We start from the raw sequence: 19,391 nt of genomic DNA, 5'->3' as shown, positions 1-19,391 counted from the left end.
GACAATCTCTTTTTTTTCTCTGAAGCTTGATAAATGTCACATGCAATGCTCTATGTTCTACTCACTTACCTTTCAAGAAAGATATTTAATTTTTTCTTAGTATTCAGTGCTCTACATTTAATAAGAAAGATCCCATCAGTGAAGGAGATTTTGCCAATTAAAGGACTCTTTTCCAGCTTCAGCTTTCCAGAGATTTCCATAATTTTCTAACCATATGCTTCATATGGTGTATCTGAAGAAAAACTAAGATGATATTTCCCATCACTTCTCTATTGTGCTGTTTAGTATTAAATATTTTTTAGAAGTTCCTAAATGAACTGAACTGAAATTAAACTTGCAATTTTAATATACCACCACTAGGTGGCAAGGCTGCCTCCATCATATAATTCAAGTCATATGGTGCGTGCCCTACCGCAAATGTGGATGACTCCAGTCAGATCTTCCACATAAAAGATAGATTTAATAACAAGTGCTGGTGAGCATATGGAGAAAAAGGAACCTCCATACACTGTTGGTAGGAATGCAAGCTGGTGCAGCCACTGTGGGAAATAGTAGAAAGGTTCCTCAAAAAATTAAAAATAGAATTACCATATGACCCAGTAATTCCACTACTGGGTATTTACCCAAAGAAAATGAAAACACTAATTTGAAAAGATATTTGCACCCATTATTTACAATAGCCAAATTATGGAAGCAACCCATGTGTCCATCCATTGGTGAATGGATAAAGAAGTGGTGTGCGTGTGTGTGTGAGAGAGAGAGAGAGAGAGAGAGATGGAATATTACTCAGCCATAGAATGAGATCTTGCCATCTGCATGAACATGGATCTGGAGGGTACAATACTAGTGAAATATGAATCAGAGAAAGACAAATACCACATGTAGAGGCCACTTTTAGGCAAACAGTCTTGAGCGATGGAATGTAGAAAGGGCCCACAGTGACCACCTGGTTGAATCCAGACAGGCCCCTCAGGTGGCCACTTCAAATTATACATAGTCCCTAACTGACCACTGGGCTACTTACAACCAGGCACAGTCACCAAAAAAGGGAAAGTTCTATACATCCCCATACTTCCTCACCTTCCCCCTTTAAAAACAGCCCCACCCGCCGCCTCTTTGCAGACAGCCTCTCCTTTGCTGTACTACCTGCTGCTCCCATGCGGTGTATTCGATCAGCTTCTATCGCCTTTGTTCTGCTTCAGGTGAATTCTCTTCACTGCCCTCGCCACCAGCTTCCACCCGACTGATTGTCACCCCACATTTGGGGGCCCCATCCGATCGGGAGAGACAGCACATTTGACACCACACCATATGATTTCACTCATACAAGGAATTTAAGAAACAAAATAAATGAACAAAGAAAGAAGAAGACATATAAAAAAACAGATTCTTAAATATGGAGAACGAACAGATGGTTACGGGGGGGACAGGTGAAAGAGGTGAAGGGTATATAGAGCACCCTTATTGTGATGAGCCCTGAGTAATGTATAGAATTGTTGGATCGTTATATTGTACACCTGAAACTATTATAAGACTTATGTTAATTATAACTGAATTAAACATTTATTAAAAATAAATTTTTAAAAGATCGGTTTTTCTACTTGCAAAATTTAAATTTGGCAAATTAAAACAAAAGTTCTCATTAAATGAGCATCGTTTTAGAAGTCAGTGTTCCAAACTTTTCTTAGCTTGTCGGGAAATGCTCTTCCAGGAAACTCATCCCAAAGTTTCAATTTTGCTTAATATCCAGTTGGCCTCAAGCTGCTTCTCATTTTTAGCCAGGTTCCTCTTAAATCTAAGCACCTCACCCAGGTTACTTACTTAAAATGCCAAGACCTTACTTAACTTTGCCCTGTTTGTGAATTCTGTGTTTTCTTCATTTCTTTTCTAGCTCTTAAAGAAGAAATGACTTTGAGGGAAATAATTAGAGAAGCCAACCAACCAGCCCCTGGGATACCACCAGCCTTCCTGAATAGAAAGACACACAGTATTGTTAGCAGCCACACCCACTGTCTATTCAACTTAAAAAAACAAACAAACTCAAACTATCCTTTAAGTATAATACATCTACTTCTGTGATATCCTTTCCCGGATGCAAAAGCTGCAACCCAACACCATTTCCAGAGCTATTTGCTGAAAGGCCCTGAGTTCTAAAACTTGAATGCATGTTGAACAGCATTATTAAGAAGCATTCTATCAAACATCAAACTGGTCTTACTACTCCTTCTACAGTATTTACAGACAGGAAGAAAGAGAGCAAACAACAATATCCAAAGCCACAGACTAAAGTCAAACTAAACTCAGTGAAAAATTAATCTGAAAAATAGCTGATTCCCAATTCATTGTCCTGAAGATTAACAATAATGATGACAGGCAAACATTTCTTGAGCACATAGTACCCATAAGGACCTCTAGGGTTATCTGTTCTGATGAAATTTCCAGAACCTCCCCTTAGAACACTGCCTACCTCCTCTTCCAACATTTGTGTGTCTAAAATGGTACTTATTATACCATACGGTAATTGTGGGGCTGCTAAGAGCTGGGAGCTACTTGATGTTAGGAACCCCAAGATCATAACAGTTTGCTTTATCTGCTCTCCTAGAATACTACTAAATACCGTTTCCCTCACAAGTCACTCGCTTCTCTATATACATCTGGCTTAGTCCATACAGTTCATTTTATTCCTAAATTTATGTATCTTAAAAGTCTCAAATTAGCAGATTTTAAGAGCTTATGCCTTTCCTCCTAGCTGTTTTTTTTTTAATCTCATTCTGTTTTCAGTAGCATACCAAGATGGTGTGTGTTTTGTTTACTTTGGGGTATCTACATATTTAATTATTCCTTTGCCTTGTGAAGAGCCAAAATTTCCCTTAAAAGAAACATCAACATAGGTACAAACAACTGACTTTTATATTATTAGATTTTAGCAATGGCTCATCTATGTAGCAATATTTCTTTGCTATAAACCAACAGCTCCAGGTCAAGATCTTCCCCACAGCCTGGAAACCATTTGGATCTCTTAGCTCAACTTCAAAAGCACAGTGTTTTAAACTGCCATTGCTAATGAGGGCAGTAATGACAATGACTGACAATAGTGTTGAAGAACTGACCTCCTATTTTTATTACTCAGGAAATTTCCTTCCATAACTGTTATACCTACACTCAACGATGTACGATTATTGGACCAGTCATGCTACATGTCCGCTCTGCATTAACCTGTGGTGCACTGGACAAACTAAATTTCTAGACAATCCAGTCTTAGCCATCCAGGCTAATTTCTTCCCCATGAAACCCTTTGTCAAAATGCCAAGAAAAAAAAAAAAGATCTACTGGATGGGGGTGGGGAGTGAGACGGACATGTACTTCACCTCAGAGGGGTGACTTCTGAGCACCTGACGCATTGACTCCCGAAGCTGTCCTAGAGATGCATGTTGAAAAGATAGATCCCACGGCCCCATCTCAGGCCATTATGCTTTTGCTCCCACTTTGATAAATACCGAGAGACAAGCTGCAAAATGAGATTTGAGCAGGAAGAAATCTACATAACTCACAAACCAAAATAGCCACCTTAAAAAAAAAAAAGTGAAAAGATGTTCCAACTCCACATTCAATTTTAACTTTTCTATTCGGCATAAATTCTGTAAAAGGTAAAGTCATGGCTGACAAAAGGTAAGCGATGAAAGCCTGGCTTGAGGAAAACAGTAGCCATAGTCAGGCTGATTATGCAGCGCCTATTCAACAGTTTTTGCTGAAAATTAATCATCTCTAAGAGGTTTTCTCTCCCATTGCCACGAAATTAAATGGCGCCCAGAAAACATTTTGCCCGTGAAATTTCTGCTTCTCCACAATACTGATTTCCATATTTGCCAAATTGTCAATTTAGAACTGGCAAGGTCTTTCAATGTTTACAGCTCCCCCCCCCCTTATCTGCCTGGGAAATGTTCCAAGACCCCCAATGGATTCCTGGGCAGTAATGAACCCTATATATACTGTGGACCACCCTGAGGCTTGTATATACTATGCCTTTTCCTATACCTACATACCTCTGGTAAGCACAGCAGGAGATTAACAACAACTAATAATAAAATAGAACAATTATAACAATATACTATAATAAAGGTTATATGAATGTGGCCTCTCTCTCTCAAAATATCTTATGTACCATACTCACCCTTCTTCTTGGGATGATGTGAGATGACAAAATGTCCATGTGATAAGATGGAGAGAAGTGAACAATGGAGGCACTGTGATATAGGTTAGGCTATTGTTGACGTTCTGACAGTAAGTCAGCAGGAGGATCGTCTGCTTCTGGGCTGCAATTGACCCCTGGTAACTGACACAGGGGAAAGCGACATAGCACATAAAGTGGACTCCTGTACAGAGAAAGGTTTTGCTAGTGAATTTTAGCACACATCTACTGTGCCCAAAGAGGCCAAGAAAAATTGAATAGACCAACAAAGGATACAGGGAATGAGAGAGTAATTGGGCCATTTCCCCCCACCTCTGCTCCCAAATTTCCAACTCATTATCTGTACATAACCTGAGGCCTACACAAGTCATATCCTTTCAACCATGCAAGTTGGGAAGTTTTCTCCAGTCCCTTGGAGACTTACTGAAGGGAAAACGATATCCTTGGCATATGTTTTGTTTTCCTGTACAAAAACCAAACAGCATTGTTATTTTGGCAACTGTATTCAGATCAAAAGAACAACTTAAAACAGTTCCTATTCTATTAGCTTCCTGAATTGTCCTCACTTGCAAGTATCTGTTCTGTGGATAGCTACATGGCTGAGAATTTGGCTTTCAAAGAGTAGCTCAGGAACTTGGAGATAAAGAGAACACCTGACGCCTGGGCCTATAAGGAATCAATTTGCTATCAAAATAATTGTAGGACAGCACCCAGATCGCAAAGATCCCTAGCTTTTCCACACTTAATCCAGGACGCTGTCAACAAATCATTCTCCTAATGCGATTAGCTTTTAAAAATGAGGGGTGCCTGGGTGGCTCAGTTGGTTAAAGCGTCTGCCTTCAGCTCAGGTCATGGTCGAGCCTGCATCAGCTCCCTGCTCAGTGGGGAGTCTGATTCTCCCTCTGCCTCTCCCCTCTGTGTGCTCTTTCTCTCTCTCTCAAATGAATAAATAAAATCTTAAAAAAAAAAAATGAAGGCAACTACTCCCACCAGCTCAAATAGTTTATTTAACCAAAGATGCTTGTGCTATTTGTTACATTTATGTGATTTTAACGTCATATAGAAATCTGGGCACAGGGGCGCCTGGGTGGCTCAGTCGGTTAAGCGTCTGCCTTCAGCTCAGGTCACGATCTCGGGGTCCTGGGATCGAGTCCCACCTTGGGCGTCTGTTTCTCTCTCTCCCTCTGCCCCCCCCCCCCCGCTCATGCTCTCTCTTTCTCTCTCTCAAATAAATAAAATCTGAAAAAAACAAAAGGAATTCTGGGAACAAAGCCTCAATAGTAGTGACTATGGCCTAAACATTTGAAATAGGTTTATATTATTTCTTTTGTTTTAGAGATTATGGAATCTCCAGTAGGAAGAATTTCATGGCTAACTGCTTCATGGATTCATCTAAAAGTGGAGTCATGCAAAGGCCCGTTTTAAACTGTCTGAGGTGTGCATATTTTAAACATGTTCTTTAGTAACTTTCTTAAGTTTTCATCTTGTATGCATGTGTAAATTTTCCCCATGATCTGATCAAACAGGACAAAATCCACATCTCCTAGGTCATGCTCAACCCGATAATTACATTCTGGATGGTGATTTAATATAGAACAGAGTTTTATTCCTCAAACACCTAATGCCCCCAATTATGATGCATTCCTTTTCTCCTCTATATTGTAAGAGGAGAGTTTAAGGAAGTTTTTATTTTTCTAAGGCTACCCAAATCCAAAGAGAAAGGGCAAATGATTACAAAATCAAAGAGAAGTAACCATGCTAGGTTTTTAATTGTGTTTACACAATTGAAATACCCTGGGGAGAGATCTTGAGCGTCCCCAACAACAACAAACTAAACTAAAATTGCATTAGATATGAAGCAGCATCTTAATATGCAAAAATATTTTCTTAGTGGTCAGTTGTAAGAACTAGCTATTAAACCAAGAGCACCAAGATGAAACTCATCAGTTTGTAAACCCAATGTGTCTGTGAGATCTTTATTGACCTAAATCCAAATTAATTTACTCTTGAAAATGTCCTCCCCCCAAATTTGTTTTTGCTCGCAGATTCTAAGAGCCATTTCAATTATTTATTTCTACTTTATAGGATATGTAACAAGAATCTAATAGCTATCAGAAATTACTACATAATTAATCTCTCTGATATTTTAAAATATCCCAATAACGTGTGTATTTATACAGAAAACAGTCAAATAATCGTTTCATTAGTTTTTATGAAATGGTTTGCTCATATACCTTTCATATTTAATTTATTATTTCCTAAACAAAGTTTTTATATTGTCTTTGACCTTGTAAAGGATGCACAGACACACACAAACACATCCAGAACTTTTGAGGCACTAAGAGAAAATATCAGGTAGTCAAATAAAAGGCTCTTAAGAGTCATAATCATCCACATTATGACTTATATACCTTTCTCTGTTACTTCTTTTTAATACCTTAGGTGAGGTCGCCAATGACAGGTAGAAAATAGAGCTAGAGAGAAGCCTTTAAAACCAAAACTTTTTTCAAATAACTTGGAAAGGCATAATGATGTAGAGAATGCCTTCAGCCCATCTTCCAATGATTTAAAACCTGCTGATGCCTCAAAGAAGTATTCAGAACAATATTGTGCTTGGAGGGGGTTTTATTTTATTTTTCATTTTGTACTGCATCCATCTGGAACAAATCTCCCTGGGTGTGTTACATCTTGAAATCACAATTAAAAACATTAATCAGATCTGGCCCACCAGATCACATAACCTTGGTTGCCCAGTACACTGACTTCTCTAACCAGAGCAAGGAGGGAAATTTTTGAGATTAAAAGAGTTGTTTCAGGTGTGGCTTGTGGTGTCACTGCTCCAGGAAGGAGGAAAATCTGGGTGACTAAGCAATCCTCCCCCTCTTACCACCATATCTAACCAACCTGTGTGTAATACACAAAAAGGTGACCATCACTGGAGCATCCGTCCAAAAGGAAAACAGAACCATCGATATCTTATTAGATACCTTCACTGATTAAGAAAAAAGCAAAAATTTGGGGGTGCCTGGGTGGCTCAGTCGTTAAGTGTCTGCCTTCAGCTCGGATCATGATCCCAGGGTCCTGGGATGGAGCCCCACATTGGGCTCCCTGCTCGGGGAAGCCTGCTTCTCCCTCTCCCACTCCCCCTGCTTGTGTTCCTTCTCTCGCTGTGTCTCTCTCTGTCAAACAAATAAAATCTTTTAAAAAAAAATTTAAAAAGAGGCAAGAAAGACCCCCAATTCTATTGTTAGAATATCAATGAATATAAAACTTTCAGCAGATTTTTCTCTTCTTATTTAAGGAGGACCTTCATTTTTCTGATTATTAAAATATTATGTGTATTATTTTACATAAAATAATAATCATTCTTAACCCCATAATCTCACCAGATGGAGGACAGCCAGATTATCTTCCTTCTAGTATTTTTCAATGCCACCTGTTATTTAACAGAATTGCACTCCATCTCAAAAAAAGAGTTCAGCCAGCTATTTACCAACACAGAAAGAGGTCTTGAGAATTTCCCTCGGCCTCAGTCATGGTCCACTGGGCACTGTTCACATCCCCTTCTCAGATCTCTGCTGCTAGCAGGTAGACTGATTTGCACATTTTTTTTTTTTGTATTTTTCCTACCTGCACAGTCTGGATTTCTGATGCTCTAAAGAGAAGGTGACCACCAGCCCATGCAAGGACTTTGTGTGAGGTGCACACACACACACACACACACACACACACACACACACACACACACCCCAAAAAGGCACCATTCCTTTTTAAGGCAGTCTCCATGTGCCGTTCACTCGGGCAGAGTACAAACTGCGCAGCCCTGCTCAGGGAGCCATGCCTGAAGAGATGGAGTACATGATAACCCCCAATTCCATGTGCACTGCTCTTGGGCTTCTCCCACGCCCTCTACCCACCTGCACAGATTCACCCAGGGGTGCATGGCATCATCAACACTGGTAATCCACCACCCTCTCTCCACAGCTGTTGATGTGGTCTGCCATCACGGAGAGTTTTAGAAAGAGAAATGCTAATATCTAGCAGGAACACAGACAGAGTACTTTGGTGTGGCTTCCTCAAGAGCAGCACTCAATAAGGGGACAGAAACTCAGTTCTGTCCATGAGGTTGTGAATTAGAAGGCAAACACACACAAAAAAGGCATAAATGTTGATTTCTTCCCATTTTCTGGTCATAGTGAACCTTGAGTTACTGATATTTTTTAGTCCGGTGAAATTTCTCCCAGATCCTGGCAACACTGTCTATCAGTATTGGTCTTTGGAAGTATTATGAATCCATCTTCTAGAATGTCTTCCTAAGAATTTTAGTGTAAAGTGGGGAACTATTAAGTAGGAACTGCTAGCCAAACGCTATTTTAAGCTAGTAACTGATAATTAGTTTTTCAAAATCTATCACCCCATACCGATATTATACCCCACCTAAAACCACAGGCTGACACTACTATTGTTATATTAGAGGTAGTTGTATCAAAAGTACCTGAGAATTTTAATAAAGCCAATATTCTATTTGCTTACAAATATGCAAGTGTAATGGTACCCATCAGAGAGAAGAGTGTTCTAAATGATTTGTAAGGGAGACTCTTTACAAGGTGTTCACCTGATATATTAATGGCCTATTAAGTCTTTTTTAAATGAATCTTTATAGAACCCACTCAGCCAATATTAGTTATAATAACTGGTGTTTGCAATGCTTAAAATTAAAATGAAGGTGTAGAAATAAAGAACTTCCTTTATCCATGCCCATCATGAAGTATTCCATTGTGAAGAAGTGAAAACATCCATATTTGGGGAATAAGGAAGAGCCTGTGTTTTCAACATATAAAATGAACTGTACCAAGCAAATCTTATTATACCCTCTTACTCTAAAATGAAATTTTAAATGTCAGCAAGGGAATATTTTGAAGAATTATGATTTATCCATTTAATAGAATATTATGTAGATACTTAATGATCCATGTTTAACAACAATGAGTTTGTCATTATGAATTTAAAATTTTAAATATGAGGCTATTCAGCATTTAGGTAAGAAGTACATAGTAAATGCTCTACCATTAGGATTGTAATTCTTATGTTCCATATTCATACATGATAGATCCAAAGAATAAAAAATCAAAAGAGGAAAAGATAATTATGCAAGTTTAATAATAGAAACTGAATTTTGTGCAAAAAAAAAACCATTATATAGCTACTTAAAATAGTCAAGAGTGCTTGAAAATAATTAATATTTTATGGGAAAAGGCAGAATATAGTTTGCATACAGTATGATCCCACTTTTTTAAAAATATGCATACTTTATACTGATAAATACACCATATTTAATAGTTCTCTCACTCTGAGACTGAGTGGTTTTTAAAACTATTTTTGTACTTTTCTATATCTTCTGATCTATCTACAATGAACATGTACCATGTTTAAAGTATTTGTTCTCAAAGGGACATGTATTTTACTACAAATTAAGAAGCAACTACCTTGATGAATTTTTCAACTCCCATGGACCTTGTGAAACACATATTCCAGTCAAATTTCTAATAAAATTAATTTACAAATACTAGGCTCTATCTTTGAAATTGAATGACTTTATTTTTTAAATAAAAGCTACACCTATACCATTGGGCACCAAAATAAGAAAAAATGGGGGCATTTCACACAGAAGACAGAAGACAAGCACAGCTCTTTTCCAACCACACAAACCATATTCCGATCACCAAATTAAAACGGTTGTGAATTAATCCTCAAATGTGGGGAGCAAATAAATAAAAATGGCTTTTTGTTGAATGACTTTAAACTGTTCTTAAAGTTTCATTTCCAGAAATTCTACACACGTCCTTTAAAAACCAGAATTTCTCTTGCAGTTAGATACGCACACATATTCACCTGCCTTTCGTTGGAGAACCAACCAACGCTACAGCTCAGTACCTTGACAAGACCACCTGGAGAATGTGCCCCACCCAGGACCTCATTTGGAATTCCTCTGGTAATTTCAATTCCAAATTGTGGCATGTATCCAAAATGAAAACCTACCTCAAACCTACCTTTTATGGAGCTACATCCCAGAGGCTACGAAAATGAAAATCAGGTCAACAGAAGAAAAAATACATTGAGGAGGTGAGGATTTATTGGAGGAAGAGATCAATATCTATGGTCAGCTGTGATTTAGAATTATGATAACAGTCATGAGTGTTTGATGTTTAACCTTTATACATTATTTAATTCAAGAGCCTCTTCACATTCCCTTTCTCCACCCCCCCCTCCTCGGCAAGCCCCTTAAAACTGTCAAAATAAGATTCAAACTTGACCAAAATAACTAGGTATTAGAGAGTTCTCAATTAAATTTGTGCATTAAAACAATTCCAGGTGAAAATTAATTTTTAAGATATATTATTTTAGCCGGGGGGGGGAAAAACTTAGCCGAAAGCAACTCATTTAGTTTGGATAACAAATGGGGGAAAAAATCTCAGAATAACCAAAATAGATCTTATCACACGTACAAACACTATCAACAACAGTAACTAAAATGTATTCTAGGACACATTAGCAATGTTAGTTCTATCCATATAACATATTTTAAATTTTTCTGCTGCTAAATGGAAAGGTAACATGATCAAGAAGTCATTTAAAGCACACCAAATTAAAGTGACTTTAGAGTAAAAACCATTCCCAAACCAGGCATTTAACCCATTCTGGACAAAATAGAAACTATAACTTTAAAAAATATAAGATTTTTTAATGTTCAGAAACCTTGAATATTCAAATACTATCATTCCCTTTTTCTATTGTAATCCAAAATGACAAAGTAATTTTACATTCTCTTACTGTTAAGAAAATTTGTAACTGCCGAGGTACTGATAGAAAACAAATATACATTTTTGTTTGCCCCAATCATTTGGAGTCTAAGCTACTCAAAATAATGCAATGTACATTGAAAATAATATGCCGGTTATTTTACCTACATAATATCGTTATATTTTAAGACACAACTTCAAACTTGGGGGCTAAGATTAAACTTCATTTCATTCCAAGTACTGGAATTACTGGAGGCTTCAGAATATACCTTTGTTTCTAAGAAACTGACAATTAATAGCCAACCAATCATATTACCTCATCACTCTATTAAATAAATGTTTTTCAACTGTGCCCTTGACTCACCACCCAAAATAACAACCTAGGTGCTCCCCCACACTGTCCCATTCTCCGCAGAGAGCAGCAATGAAGACACTTAAGGAGCTTTATAAAGAACTTTTCGCAATTCAGCCAAGTTTAACAGACCTAATACTTTTCTGCAACTCCCTTCTAAAGTTTTCTAACAAATCTCCACCAAGGATCAAGCCAGGAAGAACACTTTGGTGTCCTGAATTTAAAAGTCTCCTTTGATCTCCTACAGCACTTAGCAGCTGCTTTTCTGTACACTTAAAAGAAACATGAAACTCACCAGATTTGTTTGTTTGTTTTTCATCTGGGCAACCTTCAAACACCAGAACTATAATGATTCCAGCTGTCTCCTCATTTCATTCTGCCAAAGCCGGGAGGTGCGACAGGTGCGGGGAGAGCAGCCCCCCCGGCGCCCATGCGCCCGTCGAGGAGGACTGAGGGGGAGGGACCTCTCTCCTAGGGTGATGGGAGAGCCCAGGCTGTGAAGCGTGCCACAGGTTGCAGCTATTGGCTTTGGCAGCTGTGTCTTCTAGCTTTGCTTCCAGTCTGGTGGTGAGTTTGCAAATGATGGCTAACTCCCCTGCTCCAAAGGGCTGCCTTCCTAGAGTAAGCTCCAGTACTCCTGTGTCAACGGCAGAGCTAAGTCAATGCAAGGAGGGAAAATTAAATTAATAGAGAATTCCTTCATCTGGTCACACCAACTTCCACCTGGAGCATAGGAAGTCATTTCTTCGTTTTCTTAACTCAGTGATAATTACCCCAGCCCTCACCTTATGCTGCCTGTGTAGGACATCGATTATTAATACGTGCATGAAGCATTTCCTGACCCAGGTCCTATTTATAGCAGAAATCGCCTTTGTTCGCAGCGCCTTGTGGGATCAGGAGGGAAAATACCACTTACCCTGTGCAGCTTTGCCTCTCCAAGCCTCATTACTTATAATAAATATGAACTACGATGCTTCATGATAGTGACAAAGTACAATAAAACAGTTGGTGGTTCCACTGTTGTTCACTTCTCTCTTTTATGCATGAGCAAGTGCACACCATTAAGACGAACCTGCTGAACCACCAGCATCCTGATGGTGATGGGAAGGTGCTGCCTTCTGATGCAAGAGTCTCACCTGGGGAATGTGCACCATTCTCTCCAGAGATGCTGGGGATTTGCTCTGTTTGCCCACATTATGCAATGCTCCAGAAATAGAGACACAAATCACATCTGACCGATCCTTCACATTCCTGAAAATGTTTTGGAAAGTAAAATCCCCATTTCCCTTTTTTTTTTTTTACCTTAGCTATGTCTTACTTCTCAATTTTACAATTAAATTTCTCAAAGGTAATACTGATCATCATACCATGTTTCTTAAACACCTTTCTGAACTAGTCCTTAGACCTCTTCCTGAGTTCTTAAATCAAAATCTGAGCACGTGATGTGATGAGCCCTGGGTGTTCTACGCAACTAATGAATTACTGAACACTACATCTGAAACTAATGATATGTTGGCTAATTGAATTTAAATTTTGAAAAAGCAAAAAAAAAAAAATTTGAGCATGCTAATTTAATAGCCTTGGGGGCAGGGGAAGAGTAAAAATGACAATAAATAAGTGAGCCAGATTAAAATATATGATAACAAGCACTTGATAGGATATTTGATATGATACATTTGATATGGCTAAAAATCCTGTAGTAATTAATGTCAACACTAGCCTGGAGGTGTTAGCAACAAGACCCTAAAGAGATCTTGAAGAGGCCCTCATTTCACAGAGCAGGTCCCCGAAGCTGCCAAAGGTTGCTGATGCCCCCGTAGCAAGTTCATTGGAACATGAGGAATGAAGCCAAGTCTTCTACGTTCCAGAGCTGTGTTTCCATGACATCATGGTTGGTACTTGTTGTGTACTGTATTCATTTTCTGTTGGTGCCTAACAGATCACCACACACTTAGTGGCTTAAAACAAAACATGTTTCTTAACTCAGAGTTTGCATGGGTCAGAAGTCCAGGCACTGTGTAGCTGGATCCTCTACTCAGGGTCTCACAAAGCTGCAATCAAGATGTCACTCAGCCCACATTTGTTTCTGGAGTTCAGGGTCTTCTTCCAAGTTCATGCACCCATTTGTAGAATTCAGTCCCTCAGGGTTGTAGGACTGGAGTTCCTGGGTTTCTTTGCTGGCTGTCAGGTGGGAACACTCTCGGCTCCCAGAGGCCACCCTCAGTACCTTGCCACGTGGCCCTTTTACAACATGGCAGCTGACTCATTCTCTAGGCCAGCAGGAGAATCCCTCTCCGGTTTCCTAAAACAGTCTTAGGTCATGTAACACAATCACAGGACTAACTATCCCATTCCCTTTGCTATACGCTATTGACTAAAAGCAAGACCCAAGTTTTGCCTACGTTCAAGGGAATGGGATTACACACAGTCAGGGGTCACCTTAGAATCCTGCCTACCACAAGTATGATTTATGATTTAAGAAATAAAAGCACACACACATACGTGCAACAGTCCTACACTGCCTAATAGCAAATGCGAAAAGACTGGTTGTATCAGTGATTTCTATTCACTAGCCACACCATTGTCTTCGCCTATTTGGGCTACTCTAACAAAATGCCAGACTGGGTGGCTTAAACAACAAACACTTATTTCTCACAGTTCTGGAAGCTGGGAAGTCCAAGATCAGGGTACCAGCAGATTAGCATCTGGTGAGGGCACTTTTCTTGTCTTTTGCACACAGCTTCTCTCATGGTGGAAGGAGAGAGCACTCGTGTCTCTTCCTCTTTGTAGAAGGGCACTTATTCCTTCACGAAGGCCCCACTCGCAGGATCTCCTCTAGCTCTAATTACCTCCCAAAGGCCCCGCCTCCAAATACCATCACACTGGCAGTTAAGGCTTCAATCTATGAATTTGGGGAGGACACATTCAGTCCATACCAACCTTCTATTTTGGCTATTTTTCTGTTTCTTTCACTGTAGTAGCCTGAGGCTATGAGGCCTTTTTTATTAGTGTTGTTCATCTTATTTCTTTAGCACTCAGGCTGCGAAAACCTTGATCATGTACTTTCTTAAGAACCACGCTATTTTACTTGAAACGGAAGGCAGCTAATAGGGCTGAGTCTTCTTTTGATGCCATACATTTGGAAGGTATCCAAATGATTTCACAAATAGAATTTAGCCAAGGAGGGGGAAGAAAAGAAGGCATCAGAGATTGGAAGAAATAAATGATCTCTTGACAACCAGGGGGGAGAATTTCACTATGTGGCATGAAATCCATCCATTGCTAGGACCTGGGCAAGTGTTGGGATTTTTGGAAGGAACTAGGAAAGCATTTTCTTAGCAGCATTTGTGATATAATTGAAAGGGGGAAAAAATAGAACTTGAGGTCTGGATTTAGGTCCTCTGTGACATTTGTCAAGTCACTGAGCCCTCTGACTCCTTCTTCCATATATATAAATATGGGGATAACAATACCTTCTCAGGCTACTGATGAGAAGTAGGTGAGAGATGAATGGGAAATGGCATCTTAGCAATCACTTAGCATAGGGAAAATAAATTTTGCTTTGGGATAAGATCAGAGTTTGGCTTTGGTAATGTTGACCACAGGCCAGGGTTGGTGCATTACTTGATTGAATCAACAGATTTATGGGATCTAGAAGTCGTACGTATGTTAGGCATTACTATCTAAAATTTAAAATTCATTGAAGTTGAGTATAAAAAGGCAAACAATGCATAAGGGAAGAAATAAAGATGTAATCCTGTGCTTGCTCCATTCCCACCTCTGAAAGGGTGCAATACTAAGTGTAGTGTGTGCTTTTTCCTTGCACAATGTGTATGCGTGAATATGTACACATAGATAGAACATATATACATATGTATGAGATTATTTACTTGTTTTAACAAAGATAGCATACTCTATATATTATTCTGTAAATTGAAACTTGACAGATTACAGGCCATTCACAAGGCCCAAATTTATCTTTTCCCCCCCCCAATTTCTGTGTGTGTGTGTATGTGTGTATTTTTATTTGAGGACTGTACATCTGCTTTTTAGTCTAGATGGTTTTTTTCCTTGCTTTACATCCAACATCTTCCTTTACCTCCACCCCATCACTACTCCTCCAGGGAACCCATGTTAAAATTGACAGTGTATCTCTCTAATCACATACACACACATACAGTCAGTCTTAAATGGGAGAGTTGTTACAAGAAATAGATTGTATTGCACACATTTCTTTGTTTGCTTAGTCAACAATATTTCATGGAAATCCTTCCAAGATGACTAAGAGAGCTCTATTTCATTCCTTTTAATAGATGCATAGCTTTCCATGCTATGAGTTTGCCATAGTTTATTTAACTATTATGGACAACATGGCGATAAATATTCTTGTATATATTTCCCTTTGAGGTTGACTTTTTATTTCCATGGAATACATTTCTATCAGTGGAATCGCTAAGTCTACAGATATCTATATTTTTTATTTTAATTTTAGGAGGCATTGCCATGTCTCTTTCCAGAAGAAAATGTCACAGATCCTATCATCAATGGATGAATGTGTGCTTCTATGTGTGTGTGTCACCCAAGGCAGGACTTGACATTTCCGTGTTTGTTCAATTTTGTCAGCCTAATACTGGTGAATTGATATATCATGTCAACTTTTCTGTGTTTACTGAGCACATAATTTTTCATTTTTCTACTGGCCTGTCTTTTTCAAGTTTTAAGTGTTCTGTGTATGATTATGTATATAATCCCTTTGTCTTCTGTATTACCAGTACTTTTTCCAAATCCATCATTTATTTTTGACTTTATCATATCAGATACCATAATTATTTTTAACTTTTGACAAATATAACTATATTTTTCTTTTATAGATCTGAGTTTTCAGTCTTGGTTGTGAATTTCTTTCCCTCTTCTATATATAATCTAGGATTTCTTGCAAATTTTTGTTTGTGTATATATATTTGCATTTCCATCTTTAATCATCATAGACAACTAGTTATAGATTTCTAGGTTTATTCCAATTACTAGGACAAGTTCCTAAAATCATTTAAATATTCAGTATTGGACTGATTCCTTTTTCTTCTTTCTATGAGCCTGACAGAAATTAAGTCTGATGTCTTATCCTCATTTTCAATATTATTAAATATTTATTCCTAGAACTCCTTCACTGGATTTAGGTGAAGTGATAAAAGTGTAACTCAAAATTCTTTATCTTTCCATCACATCATGGAATACCTATACTAACTGCTTCCAGGAATTCAATGCATATCAGGATAATTTGTTGAGATATTAACATATGCTTTGTTTTTCCTGCAGCACGCCTTTGCTTAAACACAGGAGGTACCTCCCAGAAGTAGAAATGCTTTGACATCAATCCTGCTTCCACATTTTCTTCCTAAAGTGTCAACCTCTTGACATTATGTTAGGTTGTCCCGGAGGAGGACAGAAGAAAAGGAGTGCTACTGGGTGAGAAAGAGAAGACACAGAGACATCTGCAGGGCTGCAGGCTGACTGAGAACTGGAACTCTTCCATGCCTCCTGTGTCGCGAAGCTGCGCTAGGGCCCCCAGCTTCCCAGCATGAGTTAACAAAGCCCCCAAGCCCTGCCTCGCCTAGTGGAATGACCATACACATGGTGGCACACATGAACTGCCAAATATTTTGGCCATTAAGGGCCTCCATCTTCTTCACCCAGCTTTAGACAAAGATATGGAATCCACGAGTAAGATTGGAGGTTGAACAAACCTGACAGATGGAAGGTTCAAAGAGATTAATACCAACGTTAAGAACCTAAATGTGGTCCTTATTTATACTCCGCAGTTTCTTGAAATAGAAGTCATGCCAACTATAAATAATGTGTATCAGGCTTCACGCTAAGTTCTTTACACAGATGAAGTCTTATTTAATGCTGAACACCTTACGATGATACTGTTACTACTATGCCCTTTGTCTTTATTTTACAGATGAAGAAAATTAAATTAGCTCATCCAACAACATATTGCTCTGGAGTGGTTGAACCATAATCAAAGCCCAGGTCCAAGGTTTAGGTTTTTAACCTTTATTCTATACTGCTTCAAGATGACATACATGAAAGCATTTTGAAAACTATAAAGATTTATATAAATTTCTTGCACAAATGCAATGTAAGTTATAACTACAAATGTAGTAGAATTTTTTTGATATTAAATTTCCTCGCCCACCTCTCTTCTTTGAACTTGTTGTTGTACTTTCCACCAGTAAGTAAAGCTGAGCCCTGAACACACAGCTAAGTTCCCTGGATAAAAGGAGGGCAGATACCTCCTATAACAAAGAAGTCATTGTCAGGTTTTGAGTTTCAAATAAAACATTGTTTTATACCCAGAGGAAAAATAATCCTCCAAAAGCCAAAGTGCATTAAGATTAGTCAGATCGAGGCACTAAGGTGAAAGAGGGTTATATTTTGAACTGCAAGGAAGACTAAGTTTACAGGACTGAGCTCAGTTTACAAAATTAAGTCATAAAGTCGAGAAGAAAGGGAAGGATTTGGAGAATGCAAGAACAGGTTTAACATGTTACGTGGGTCACTGAGACAGTTTCCAACACCCTATTTCTCCGGGCCTTGGTTGCAGAAAGTAGAATAATAGGACCCCCAAGGAGGCTTGGCAAAATAACAGGGAAAGTCAGCTGAGTCTGCCTTTCCAGGGAATATCCTGGAAAGAGTGTAAGCTGCCTCAAGGGAGCCTGGCAGTGCAGGGACATGGTGCTTAGGTGATCAAAATAGAACTTACAAGGCAGACCCATGGGAGCCTGAGGGACCTATATACTCTCAGGCAGTACAGGGAAGGCAGCTGAAGTTTCTCGGGCTTTCTAAAGGCCAAGATGTGAACCCAAGTTTGAGATAAGAGAGATGCAAAATGTAAGACCCTCAAGTCACAGGCATGGCAGGACCTAAACATCATCAAAGGTGCCAGCCGATGCCCCATAGCCTGGCAGGTGCCAGACAAGATGCCCATGGACAGGTAGGGCAAGCTGCATTCATTGCAGTAGGAGCCAGGGGTCAAAAGATGGCCCCAGAGCAGATGTCCCCTCCTCATTATAAATGGCACTTAAGCTACCTAAAGTTAGACCCCTTCCTAACCTGGCACTAAATCTACTCAGTGAACCATACGGAATGCAAAGTGATGCTCTGATAGGTTGAAATGCTGAGCTACCTCAGAATGAAATAAGCTATGGGCAAAACAGCTTCTGGTGAAAAGATGAACATGATTCAAACTTCATGAAAATGAGCTCTTCCTCTGTTTCCAACTCAGAGTACTTTCTATTTGGATCCTGGCTGATACTTATACACGATTACATACTCTGAGGTGTAGGAATAATATAGCTGGTAGTATAAATAGTATCCCTACTTACTTGATCTTATTCCCATTTGAGAATGTTAGTGAAACCTCCAAAGAAATCAGAACACAACCAAACTAGCTTGTTTTCTTGTAGCCAATGGCATGAACATAGTGCTTCACCATAGGAATGCCGATTTCCACCTTGATTGGTCAGGACAGTCCTCAAATCACTGCCAGGGAGAAAGAGGCAATTTTTTTTTTTAATTTTTTACTGTTATGTTAATCACCATATATTACATCATTAGTTTTTGGTTCAGTGTTCCATGATTCATTGTTTGTTCATAACACCCAGTGCTCCAGGCAATGTTTTTAAGGTCATTCCAGCATGCCAGGCTCTTGGATAGAAGACAAAGTGAGCATTTATTATTTATGGACCATCACAGCCATGTCCGGTTATAAACAATAGCTGACATTCCACTGTGTTGATTTTGAATTCCGAAGAGCTGTATGGAAAAATCACATCTCAGTGTCAACTCTAATTCCTTTATTTTCTAGACCAGTAGTTTCCCAATTGAGCAGGTTTCACACCAATTTGAAGGAAAAAAGGAAAAAGATTTTGTTTTCTTCGTATCATTTATCTAAAAATGTACGGAGGGACATTTATCTCCTCTTCAAAAATCCTCCTGTCTGGGAGTTTTCTTGGGGAGTCTGGGACTGCACATCAATGCACTGCTT

The sequence above is a fragment of the Callorhinus ursinus genome, unplaced genomic scaffold, assembly GCF_003265705.2.
Source record: "Callorhinus ursinus isolate GAN/ISIS: 27379988/994484 unplaced genomic scaffold, GSC_fseal_2.0 scaffold28, whole genome shotgun sequence".
Taxonomy (NCBI): Eukaryota; Metazoa; Chordata; class Mammalia; order Carnivora; family Otariidae; genus Callorhinus; species Callorhinus ursinus.
The sequence above is the reverse complement of the archived record's forward strand: the minus strand, read 5'-3'. Positions refer to the sequence as shown.